Consider the following 11,684-nt stretch of genomic DNA (forward strand, 5'->3'; position numbering starts at 1 on the left):
TTATTACTCACCTATTTTATTGAGTCCATTAAATATGCTGCAATATCAAACTGATGAATTGTAAGATAAAGGTTACATTAATATAAAAATCAGTGTATCATTTCATCAACAAATCATTTCAACAGTCAACAAGGTGAAAGTTTATGATAATCTTTTCAAGAAGTGAGCGGTGAATCTGTAAGTTATTATGGTAGTTAGGAAGGGAGAGAAAAGTTGAATTAACACCTCTAAAATGTATATGGAATCAATTAGCAGCCTTTAGAGTAGAATACAATGTGCTCCTTTTGTCTGCTAATGACAGTGGTACTAATTGAGACATTTTGATGAATTAAATCTGTCAATCAAAGCAACGGTCATCTATAAAATATGAAAATAATGGGATATCTCAGTGTATGTCACAGTTAGCCAGTCACTGGTAGACTTAATTCCAGAACTGTTGCTCATGGCAATACTAAGGAGATTTTTTTTAGGGAAAGAAGCTAATAAATCATACAACCATGTACAGGCAGTTTTTAACTATAGATAGCTCCTTGTGAACAAGATTATAATTTATTAATAACCATTCTCAATCATTTCCAACCATGTCTTTTAAAAAGATTGGTATAAATTAAAATGTCAATAAATATAATCACTTCATAAAGTCTCTTGCAATCTTTCCCTCGACTTTGATTCTCTATACTATTGCTGAATGGAGCGTGACTATTGCTTTGCCAATACATTTGCAATTTATTACTTGTTCAAGAATACATGCATGAGCAACATTCATATCGGGGTAAGATTGCTGCCAAATGACCATTTCAATCAATTGACAACTTTTGAAAAAGGCTTAATTTAATGGCATGTTCTAATCCAGGGGATAATTACCACAGAATCTCTTTCTGGAAACTGAAATTTAATAACAGAAACTGGTTCAGGAAATCTACTCCATCACAGAACATTATTATGATAAATACACTTTGCGAGAAATAATGTTCAAAAGCTGTGTTTGCTTGAATGCAGTATGTTTGAATACCATACAACAGGATGCACACGGAAACAATATTCTGTTTCTAAGATAAAGCCACTTTTAGTGTTAAAATATATGATATTATTCAAACTGAAACCCAGAGTGGATTGTTCTTCTATAACATGAAATATGGAAATATAAAGCAACCTACTTCAATGGTGCAGCTCTGCAATGCTGTACATCAGTGTAGTACAGCACTGCACAAAAATAAAATGAAGATGTATCTGAGTACCTCTTTTGGTTGTCTGTTCCCTTGGTCTATCTGTGGTGTATTATTGTTATGCATGTGTGTTAAATCTATCTTCCATTCTTGTAAAAGCTGTTTCCTGCTGCTCTATATGTAGGAGATTTGAAGGAAACTGAATCGACAATTTGTTTAAAGAGCAGTGCCTGCTGCTTTTGGACGGCTCAAAGAAAGAAAATGGAGGATTAAGAGAATTTTGTGAAAAAATAAAAATTAATACTTTTAGGCAAGGTAAATTCTAAGAATGGAAATGTAAAATTATGTATTACGTACTATATGTTGTTTGGCAGCTAACACTGAGAAATGCATATTAATAAATACTAATTCTCTACTTCACTTGTAGATTGTGAACTTGATATTCCCTAACTCACTGAACTCTTGGAGTCTAGCAATCTCAATTTAAAGGTAAGATATTTGTTTATATTGCATCATTTTACATGCCTAAGGATCATATATGATTTAAAGTTTACACTGCATCTCAACAATAATCAGTAACAGGTGTTTAGCCCTAGTGATGGGTGGCACAATGATGCAGCAGACGTTGGTGCTTTATTACAGATACAGCCAATAGGGTTCAATCCAGACCTTTTTATTACTACAAAGGAGCTGTGTATTTTGACTCCTGACATATAGGCAGAGACTGAGAACCACAACATAATTTGTGAAGATCACAAAGTTATGGTCAGGAGAGGTGGAAAAGCATGTTGGATTAGAGTGCAGAATTGTTATTTTTCTTAATATTTAATGTTTCCAATGCTTTCTTGTATTTTTTATATAATCACACAGGTGTATATGTGTGGCTGCTCAGTGAATCTGTCATTAATTGAGGTATAGCTGCTTTTGTATTTTCTAGAAGTTTCTTAGTTTATTTGCAGAAGGAGTCATGCACTAAAATCTGGCTATTTCATAGGTTATTTGTTATTATAGATGTCTTATGATCTTTCTAAGTTGACCTAGGTTTGAGTGTAGGACATTTTTACTCTTTATCTTTTTCCTTTGTTCATTCTTCATTCCTGTAACACATAATAAATGGCTGTAACCAAGAAGTTTTATGCCTCAGTCTTAAATTTTGAAAAATTATTGAATCACAGTATCACTGGGATCCAACAGGTGGTTATGGGACTGCTTTAAATCATGAACTGGACTATATCTATGGTTTCATCTTCATATCTGAATAAATACCTCACAGTCGTCACTGACCTCATCCAGAATGATGTGGATGAATGCGTACCCTCTAGAACATACTGGACATACGCAAAGCAGCATGGATGAACAAGTTTGCTGAGATCTAGTGATCTAGAACCGTACAAGAGTCCAGACACAATCTACTGAAAACCACCATGAGAGCATAAAGACAAATCTGTGTGAAGTTAGAGACACAATCTGATGGACACTAGCGGTGGCAGGGTTTGCATGGCATTACTTCCTAAAAGCCAAAACCTAACACAATAAATATCTGTGATGCTTCACTCCCCGATGAGCTCCAAACCTTTTCTACACACTTTGAAAGGGAGAATAAAACTAATCTGTGCAAATCCCCATACCAGCTGGTGACCCTGTGATCTCTGTATGCAGGCCAACGTTAGAACCTCCTTCGAGAGAATGAGCCCTCACAAGGCGTCAGCCCCCGATGGTGTAACTGGCAGCCTACTGAAAACCTGTGCCAGCCAACTGGCTGGAGTGTTCAGGAACATTTTCAGCCTGTCCCTGCTGCAGTCGGAGATTTCCCACCTGTTTCAAAAGGGCATTATTCAAACCTATGCTCAAGAAGAGCAGGATGAGCTCCCTCAATGACGAGCACCCAGTAACACTCATATCGACTGTGAAGAAGTGCATTTACAAGATGGCTATGGCTCGAATTAATTCCTGCCCTCACAAGGACACTGCAAATTTCCTATGGCCACAATATGTCTACAATGGATGGAAAACCCCTAGCTGTCCACTCAGCTTTGAACAGCTGAAAAACAACAATATCTACATCAGGCTACTGTTTATCAATTACAGCTCAGCATTCAACAACATCATCCCTTCAGTAATAATCAACAAATTCCAAAACCGGGCCTCTGCAACTGGATTCTTGACATCCTCACCAGGTGCCCACAGTCAATGAGGATTGGTAATAACCTATCCTTCTTGCTGTCAATCAACAAATTCAGTTAAAGGATGCATAACCACTACTGTATCCTTTCTGCACTCACGGCTGTGTGGCTAAGCACAACTCAAGAGGCATCAACGAATTCACCTATAATGTCACTCTGTTCAGCAGAATCCCAGATGGCAACAAGGAGGCATTCAGAAGTGAGATAGAGTGGTTAGTTGAATGGTGTTCCAACAACAATCTTGCGCTTAATGTCAGCAAGACCAAGGAATTGATTGTGGACTCAGGAAGGGTAAGTTGCGAGAAAACACACCAGGTCTCAGTGAGTGGTCAGAAGTGGAAAAGGGTAAGCAGATTCAAGTCCCGTGGTATCAGCATCTCAGAGGATCTATCCTGGGCCCAACAGATTGATGCAAGCACGATGAAGGCACACAAGCTGCTCTACTTAATTAGGAGACTTGGTATGCCACCAAAAATTTTAGCAAATTTCTACAGGTGTACAGTGGAGAGCATTCTGACTGGTACGGAGGGTCTAGTGCACAGAATCAAAAGAGGGTGCAGGTGGTGGTAGACTAAGTCAGTTTGATCATGTGCACAAGCCTCCCCACTGTGGAGGACCTCTTCAAAAGGCAGTGCCTCCAGAACACAGTGTCCATCATTAAGGACCCACTCCACTCTCTTCTCAGTACTACCAACAGAGATGAGATACAGAAGCCTGAAGACCAACTTTCAGCTCTGTAGGAAAAGCTTCTTCCCCTCTGCCATTAGATTTCTAAACAGTGCATGAACCCATGAATGTTACCTCACTATTCCTCTTTTGCATTACTTAATTATGCATTTGTATTGTAACTTATAGTGATTCTTTATGTCTTGTGGTGCACTGTTAGCACAAACCAACAAATTTTATGACGTTATGTCAGTGATAATAAATGTGATACAGAATCTAGTTCTGAATTGTGGCTTCATCTCAACCACGGAGCCCTTAACTACAGCTTAACCATTTCCCACAGCCTTCACACATGGACAGAGAAAGAGCAGTTTACCTGGAGACTCTACTGGAGCAGCTTGTGGGAGATAAGGAATTTTTGGCACTTTGGGGTTGAAGCCACATCAGTTCTCTTGGTCCTTATCTCACACCCCACTAGCCTCTATGTTCAATTTCTGACAGTTCCAAGAAGGTTCCACCACCAGACACATACTCCCCTTCCCTCCCTTCCCCATCTTCTTTCAGCATTTCAGAAGAATCACTCTTTCATAATTCCTTTCTTAAGGATTTAGCTTAAGAACATATAAATAGCAGCCCTGCACCTTGCTCTAACAATCATTTTTGTGCCATATCAAATTTCTTGCCAACCACCATATATTTTGATTTTCTTTATGCCTCAAAATGTACAGATTTCAGCTTTGAATAAATTCAGTGAGTGAACATCAACAGCAATCTGCAGTAAAGAATTCCAAAGATTTATGATGGTGTTGTAAAAGAAATTTCTTCACATCTACATTCAAAATGGCCAATGTTTTCTCCTGAGACTGTTCTCCTCCTTCTGGACCCTCAATAGAAGGAAACAACATCTCTTCCCCTTCAAACTCTCTCAATAACATATTTCTTAATGAGATCATCTCTAAGTTCTGATGAATTTAAGGAAACCTAATGTAATGCTTTGGTTACGAACACGTTGTATTGCTATTATTATGTGTTTATTTTCTGCAGCTTTCCAGTAAAATGCAGTATGTTTTGTTAATTAAGTTTCTTTTGGTTTCTGCTAAGATAAGGAGCCATTTGGTCAGCTTAGGAATATTATGTCAGCCAATCAGGTTTGTCTTGGTAACATTCTGTCCAGTGGGTTGCTATGGAACATACTAGAGATCTGGGAAGGATCAGATTTCTGAGGGGCAGTGGGTTGGTTTTGAGTCTTTTAGTTGGCTGGGGTTGGAAAAATAATGAAGTGCAAAGAAGAGAACAAGGGAAGATGCTCGCAAAATCCCACACGAAAGAGAGACCCTGTTGTAAGAAGTGCCTTGTGCAGACAAATAATTCCAAGTAGGAAGTGTCAATGTTCCTGAGTTAGCCGATTGGCAATCATAATGGTCTTCAAGGGAAGTTCGAACTACGGCAAAACAGGGGTTCAGTGTTTGAGTAAGCAAAGCACCCGACTATCCAGAAATGATCTCCAACGTTTATGTGCACATTTAGACTGGTATAATTGTAATGGGCCCTTGTTCTTTTTCTATTAATTGCTTGTTAAAGTTGAAATATCTAAGAATATACTTTCACTTTAACTTTATGCCAGTGTAAGGTCTGTTATTTCCTAGCAAATGACACCTTGGAATTGGTCAGTATTGATAAAGCATTCATTCCCTCAATGGAACATTCCAACTTTCCTATTTGGTTGAACCCAAATCATACTGACCTTTGACATGTCTTTCTTATTGCAGGTGGCCATCTCACTGTTACCCATGCAGTACTAAATCACGTGGCTGCTTGCCCGAGTAAACTAAGGAGCTTAGTTTGATATGGGTCTCAATGAGAGGATTACACTTACTTAAGCTCTCTCTACAGCACAACCTCGTTATGCCCTGAATCACTGTAATGAATCAACACTGCATCAGATCCAATACACAAAACTCCTTTTAGATACAAAGACAAAAAGTGCACAGAGCACCCCAAGCATAAAGCATTGTACATTCTCAACAAGACTTCCTAATCGTTGTAATTCAATCTGCCTTGCAATAGAGGCTGACATACTACTTCTTATTATTTTTGCCTATAATAAATAGTCTTTTAGCTGTGGGAATAGTATTATCTTTAGCCTCTGAAGAATATGTGCTCAAATTGCATTCCAGATATTAGATCTCAGTTCAGTTGTGCGAATGTAATACCTTAGGCAGGTTAGGTTTCCTGGATAATCTGAGACTCCTCTCGGATAAAATCACTTAGCTTCAATAACTTTAGCAGAGATAAGGGTATTCTCCCATTCTCTGACAAAAGTCACCAAAACTGGTATCCTGGATTAGTTGCTCATTACCAAAGTCTCTTAATTATTACTGCACTATTGATTTCTATATTGGCAATTTTAATTATACACCTATTACTGGAATTTATTCTGAAGCTTCACTGTTGTTTGAAGGACAACTCCTCAAAAATTAACTATAGAAATCAACACACACAAAATGCTGGAGGATCTGATCAGGTCAGTCAGTATATACGGAAAAAAGTAAGCAGTCAAAGACATGGGGACAGACGTTTCTTCAGGACTGGAAAGAAAGGAGAAGATGCCAGAATAAAAACAGGAAGGGAAGGGGGATAGCTAGAAGGTGGTTGGTGAAGCCAGGTGGGTGGGAAAGGTAAATGGGTGGAGATAAAGGAATCTGATAAGAGAGGAGAGTAAACCATGGGAAAAAGGAAAGAAGGTGAGGCACCAGGGGGGAAGTAATAGCAAGCAAGAAGAAATAAGAGGCCAGAGTGGGGAATAGAAGACAAGGGAAAGGGGAGGGAAAAGTAATTACCAGAAGGAGAAATCAATGTTTGTGCCATCAGGTTAGAGGCTCCCCAGATGGAATACAAGATGTTGCTCCTCCTCCCTGAGAGTGGCCTCATCATGGCACAAGAGGAGGCCATCGAACAACATGTTGGAATGAGAATGGGAATAGAAATTCAAATAGTTGGCCACTGGGAAATTCTGCTTTTGGTGGTTGGAGTGGAGTTTATGTAGAAATGCTATCATTCCATCCATGCCAATTCTATTTCTCAAGAGCATGCCATGCCTGAAATATGCCAAGGTCAGGATAATCTTCTTAGAATATCAGAGAAATTGAACCCATAGCAGAATTATTAGAGAGCAATCCAACCAGTCTTACTCCTGCATTCTTTGCTCATTGCCCGGCATTTTGTTTTCATCCAATTCCTTTTACAACCCAACTGTTGAATCAGTACATGCCGTTGCCCTGGATGCTACATTGCAACTCATAACCATCGGTTGGGAGAAAATGCCTTTATCTTAATTTAGCCCTGAATCATTTACCCAACCACTTTCCCTTTGCACCCTGAGCCTTCTTTTTATGAGGACAATTCCTCTCTTTCTAAACTTACACACTCTTTTAAATCTTTGCTTCAAAGACTACTCATCCTAGACTTATGAAAGACAAAGTCAAGCTTCTTGTCATATGCATATAAAGAATATTTATGTGCAGGTGTAATGAAAAACTTACTTGAGCAGCATCACAGGCACATAGCATCATGTCAAGAGCATTCACAAGAAAAGCATTAATTAAATAGAAATTATACATCATTTGCTCAAGTAGAACAAGAAAAAGTCAATTTTAGTGCAAAGTTGTTAGAATGATCATGGTTTTGCTAAACGGTAGTGATTAGGATTTGGCTGGTTGGTTCAACGACCAAGTTTAAGTTCAAGTCCAAATTTAGAAATGAGTTACAGTCAGGTCAGCCATGAACTTATCAAATGACGAAGCAGCCTAAAGTGGCAACAGGACTGAGCCTAGATCCTCTTTTAATGTTCATTTGTTTATGAAAAGAAGCTTGAAGCAGGCTATGATAATTAACAATAATGTTGTTTTGTTCAAGCACTCAGCCTTGCATGCAATGTTGATGTCTTTGTGAGATACACAGTGGGTTTGTGTATGGAGATGCAAATGGGAAGTGTAAATATAAAATTAACCATTGAAAGATACAGGAGAATTTTGTCCACTTCAGCTGATGTTACTGCTGCATTAACATTCAGACTATCATAGTAAAGTCTAAAGCTACGTAACCTTGTTGATGGGGCCAACATTCACCATCAGCCTTTCTTGCTTAGAACAGCATAAGTATTTCAGTTGCCAAAAGAAAAACTTAAGAAAGTTGCAGATCCAGTGTAAGCAAGGCAACAAAAACATTTGCAGTGAGAATTTAAGTTGCCTAGAAAGAAAAAAAAAACTTAATAGTTTGGAAGTTCATTCATCAAATGAGATTGTACACTGCTGGTTATCAGCAATAATGGCAAGTAAGAGACAAACATGTGAGTAAAGGTGCTGGTTAATAAACAGCAAATTGACATGACTATTGATAATATCACTACCTCTACCATAATGAGTTCAGCACCTTCAGCAAGTTCTCCCAGATATTGTTGATGTTAAACATTAACACAGAGAAAAATGACTTTCTTGTGATCTTTTACAGATGTTAGGACAAATGCAGTGCACCACAATGGGCAGCGAACACCGCTACACATAATGGGCAACGTTTGATGCAGAAACACCAGCTGAGACAACCTGCACTTGATTGGAGCAACATGTTAGGCAATGGCATTTTAACTCACATTGACACATAGAAATAGAACCATAGAGCAAAGTTAACAAACCCTTCAGCCGACAATGTCTATGCTGAACACATTGGTGGAAAGGTTTGATGATATGTCTAAGTAAAGCCCAATTAACAAATCAGGGTACTGTGCATGAATTCATGTTACACTGGTCTATTGCAATCCAAGAAGTCCTATGTCTGCTCCAAAAAGTCAAAATGGGAAGAAATTGGGTAGACTAACAAAGAATGAAATTCTTCTGAAAACTGCCCAGCAATGGCTGTGTCAAGAAAAAAAACTGTGAGTCTCTGGAGACTAAGAATACATATTAATCAAACAAGAGCTGATGAACAACATTACTATATACAGTACTTAATGACAGTTGTGTACAGAATTAGCAGGATCAAATATCTACAAAGAATTGAACCACCCCATGCCATTGCAAAATTCTCTGTTGACAAAAGCAGTACCTTGCCATCAACACACACTGACAGGTTTATCATTCACAAGGATAACTTTTGGAATCACGGCTTCTTCCAAATTTTTCCACACCTTAGCAGATTAAATCATATAAATAGTGGATCATACTTGTGCAACAAACTAATCTGTTGATTGTCATGAGCACAGATTCTTATGTTAGAAGCAGTACAACATTCAGTTGAAGTGAAACAACCCTGTGTTTTGTAATGACAAGTAGTAACATTTGAATTAAAGATTGATGCCAATGAAGGAGAATGTTAAGAGTATCCTTAACGTGCCAAAGCCTGGAAATTAAACAGTGATAAAGATGTGAAATGGATGTGGAACAAGGAGCAACAAAAGGCATGTAATGAGGGGGCAGAGGCTTGGCAAGTGAAGTTCCCTTTGTGATTGTGAAGTGTCATGTCATTTTGAAGATGTAGTGATGGATGGAGAGTGAGAGAAATCCATCACTTTCACTACCACATCTTCACAGGGATAGAGCACAATTATCAGAATATAAAAATACAAAATTAGGCCATTTGACCCTGGAAAGAGAGAAAACCAAAATCATGTTAAAGTAAATTTATTATCAATGTCAGTATATGTTAACATATACTACCTTGAGATTTATTTTCTTGCAAGTACTTACAGGAAAATAGAGAAATGCAATTGAATTTATACTAAAAAAACTGCACATATACAAAGACTGACAAACAACCAAGTAATCACTTGCGATGAAAACATTATTAGAAAAATATTGTTGAAAATTCTATACCAGCATTTAGAAAACACAGGCTAATTAAAATAGCCTGCATGAATTTTAGGTGAAGATAGTGTCTGAAATTGATTGTATGACTAAATTGACTGCATTTTTGAAGGGATAATCAAGAAAAGTAATAAGGTCCACTTGATGTTGTCTACATGAATTTTAGCATGGCTTCTGAAAGCATTGGCCAAGTGATCAGGAAAATAAAACTTAGGTAACAAAGCATGTTAGTAGGTATGGGAGTTCTAAACTTCTATAGATGTTCAGTGGAGAGTTATTCACTGACTGCATCACAGCTTGGTATAGAAACACCAATGCCTTCGAAAGGAAAATCCTACAAAAAGTAGTGGATACAGTCCAGTCCATCACATGTAAAGATCTCCCCACACTGAGCACAGCTACATGAAGCATTGTTGCAGGAAAGCAGCGTCCATCATCAAGGTGGTCTCCCTCCACCCAGGACATACTGTCTTCTCACTGCTGCCATCAGGAAGAAGGTAGAGGAGCCTCAGGACTCACACCACTAGGTTCAGGAATAGTTGCTGCATCTCAACCATCAGGCTCTGGAACCAAAGGGTATAACTTCACCCACTTCACTTGCCCCATCTTTGAAATGTTCCCACAACCTATGGACTCACTCTCAAAGACCCTTCATCTCATGTTCTTCATATTTATTGCTTATTTATTCATTAATACTCTTTCATTCTTTTTGTATTTACAGAGTATGTTGTCTTTTGCACACTGGTTGAATGACCAAATGATGTGGTTTTTCACTGATTCTATGATGGCTATTGTTCTATTACGGATTTATTGAGTATATCCAAAAGAAAGTGAATCTCAGGGTTGTATATGGAGACCTATATGAATTTTGATAATAAATTTACTTTGAACTTTGAATTCCTTTTAGTTATGGACTACATGGGCCAAATATCCTCCTTCTATGGTGTATCCATTCTGTGTTTCTAGGTTTAAGTTGATATCATGGAGAAAAAAAAAAGAGTAGTCATTCAGCAATCCAGTGATGCTTAAATAGGAATACAGCAGAATTCTCCATGATTCAGTGATATAATGTGTGGCATGGTTGTGTTTAGTGCAATGCTTTACAGTGCCCGTTATAAGATTGTGGTTCAATTCCCACTACTGCCTGTAAGGAATTTGTAATATTCTTCCAGTGACCATTTGCCTTTCCTCTGGGCACTGATTTGATTGACGAAAGTGACTAATTCACTGTATGTTTCGATGTGTACATGTGACAAATAAAACTAATCTTTATCCTAATATTTAGCTTCCTCCCTTATTCTGGCATATGCTGATGATTTGGACTTAAATGTAGGGAAATTATTTAAAAGTTTAGGAAGATACAGAACGGCAGAATGTTTAATGGTGAGGAAGAAAGTACTCGGCTGATGCACAATATCAATGGCAAGATTGAGTAGAATAAAAATGGTAAACTGAATTCAATCCTGAGAAATTTCAAGACAGTGTAAGCACAGTGAAAGAACATGAAGTAAAACTTATAATACTGAGCAGTTTAGAAGGACAGCAGGTATTTGAAGTGCACATCCACAGATCCATGAAGGATGCAGGTCATGGTGCTTAAGAAGATAGAAACATAGAAACATAGAAAACCTACAGCACAATACAGGCCCTTCAGCCCCAATGCTGTGATGAACTTAAGAAATTACCTAGGGTTACCTTTAACTTTCTAGCTTCCTAAGTTCCAGGTACCTATCCAGGAGTCTCTCAGAAGACCCTCTCCAAATGTTCATAAATCCTGCCTCTCAGGATCTTCTCCATCAACTTACCAAACA

General features: G+C 38.1%; 1 long non-coding RNA gene across 1 annotated transcript in view; it reads left to right on the forward strand.

Moving 5' to 3' along the window:
• The window catches only part of LOC134336795 (uncharacterized), a 43,527-nt gene extending 34,887 nt beyond the window's left edge, over nt 1-8,640 (forward strand). The window contains exons 2-3 of the long non-coding RNA XR_010015888.1: nt 1,594-1,655; nt 8,525-8,640. This is a non-coding gene — a long non-coding RNA (uncharacterized LOC134336795). The remainder of the gene's footprint in view (nt 1-1,593; nt 1,656-8,524) is intronic.
• Nucleotides 8,641-11,684: the final 3,044 nt, after the last annotated feature.

Source organism: Mobula hypostoma, chromosome 2, assembly GCF_963921235.1.
Source record: "Mobula hypostoma chromosome 2, sMobHyp1.1, whole genome shotgun sequence".
Taxonomy (NCBI): Eukaryota; Metazoa; Chordata; class Chondrichthyes; order Myliobatiformes; family Myliobatidae; genus Mobula; species Mobula hypostoma.